The sequence below is a fragment of the Aplysia californica genome, unplaced genomic scaffold (genome assembly GCF_000002075.1).
Source record: "Aplysia californica isolate F4 #8 unplaced genomic scaffold, AplCal3.0 scaffold00170, whole genome shotgun sequence".
NCBI classification, from domain to species: Eukaryota; Metazoa; Mollusca; class Gastropoda; order Aplysiida; family Aplysiidae; genus Aplysia; species Aplysia californica.
In genome coordinates this window covers 678,514-680,496 of record NW_004797440.1, presented here as the reverse complement: position 1 = coordinate 680,496, position 1,983 = coordinate 678,514, and the positions used below count along the sequence as shown (strand labels likewise).

The 1,983-nt window shown below is 37.4% G+C and overlaps 1 protein-coding gene across 1 annotated transcript in view; it reads right to left on the bottom strand.

Moving 5' to 3' along the window:
• LOC101856424 overlaps positions 1 to 1,983 on the bottom strand; it is a 14,006-nt gene that overhangs the window by 4,813 nt on the left and 7,210 nt on the right. The window lies entirely within an intron of this gene.

Genomic DNA, 1,983 nt, shown 5'->3' with positions numbered 1-1,983 from the left:
TGTGTGTGTGTGTGTGTGTGTGTGAGTGTGAGTGTGTGTGTGTATGTTTGTGTGTGTTTGTATGTTTGTGTGTGTGTGTGAAATAATAATATAAAAATTTCCCAATAGCACTGTCCGACCCGTTGTCTACCCGATGACCTGCAGAGACACGCTCACTCGCCAACTCATATCATAGAACAATAATATACCGGGCGTTTACAAATTTTAATGAAGGGCCCATTTACAGGACATTAACTTGTTTATGATTGGACCAATTTCAACAAAACTTCGAAAAAATAAAATTAAACCAAGGAGACGTCAAGTTTGGTAAGATTAAGATTCATGTTCGAGAAATATCATCTTTTGTTTATTTGTTTTAAATTCAACCAAAACTGAGTGAAATACAAAACTTTAAAACTTTTTTAAAAAAATCAACATATCTTATTCTGTTTCTTAAAGATAAAGTCACTATTTGTGTATTGAAGAACACATTAAACACAAATTTGATAATATCAAATACACTCGGGGAAGAGGTGTCTATTTAAAATGTATGCTCTAGCTATTTACCGTTTCTCTTCATTTCTTTTCAGTACGCCACTGGAAATTTTTAATACGCTTGTGGCTGGTTTCCAGCTGGGATTTTTGTTTGTTTGTTTGTTTTTTAAACCTCGTGTTCAACATTGAGTTTCAACGGTGTCTGTCAAAAAAACAAACCTACCAAAAAAAAAAACGGGGGGGATAATAGTAATAATACATGTGATTGCAGGGGTTCAAGTTGAGGGAATGCGGTGTCTCTTCTTCTGCAACCTTTGTCTTATGAAACGTTTCCCCAAACCTTGCTTGCAACTATACAATGGCCACTCTTGGCATGTGGTAAGATTATGGTGGTCCCATTCATCTGGAACCAGGCTTCTTCAGCAGCATAGCCCAGCGTGTCCACCAAACCAGAAACCGTCCGTCCAAAAGTCGACGCCGTCTGTCAACATTGTCGTATGTCCAGATTTCGAAAAAAAAAAATGAAAATCAAGTTTGTTGGAGGGTTTGATGAAGCACATCGAATGGATCTAGTCTCATTCGTAATCTTAATATAGTAATGGGTTTAGACGAATTAAACGTTGCGTATTAAGACAGTGTCCTGGGTGAAATAATACAGTTGTTTTCTTTTCCTGAAAAGCTCATATTTTGACATACGACAATGATGAATGACGGCGACGAAATCATCTGTCTCTCGGGAAGTCGATAGTTGAAATGAAGCAGCAGTGTTTACCTAAATAATTGTGTGAGAATTACGTTTGGGTGTGTCCATCAAAACGACCCAGCTCCTTCCTACAAAAGACGGGTCGGTTGGACTGCTGTATGCTGCATTTTGGTCGGGCAATGCGGTGACTCATCAGCTATAGCTAGGAGAGTCCATGACAATTATAGACGAGAATGGACACTATTATGAGGTTTAGAAAAAAAAAATGGTAAGAAAGTCGCAATGTGGAAAAGCATGTTTGCATTGACAAGCACAACAAAAGGGTTTCTCACAGAACGCTTTTTTAATACATGTATTGCCCAAGGTAGGCCTACCTTCCCACAACTGCGGGTGTAATAAACCAAAATCACTCTATGCAACAAAAACTACCGTATTCATTTTGGCAACGCTGAAAGCACTATTAGGGCTATTAGTAGTGCTTATTTTAGCACAGACCTTCACGCCAAAAACACTATTTCTGGCTACGTCAATGACACTAACCTCATGCCAAAATCACTCTATGCAACAAGCACTACCATAGTCATTTTGAGAACGCTGAAAGCACTTTTAGTAGTGTTTATAATACAGACCTTCACGCTAAAAAAAAACAACTACTGTCCCGCAAAAAACATTATCATCAGATTTACGTATAGTCTTAGGCAATATACATAACATTATACAATCACACAAACACTGCTGTTGAGCGGGGATATGCGCTATACAAATGCTATCTATTATTATTATTATTATTATTATTATTATTATTA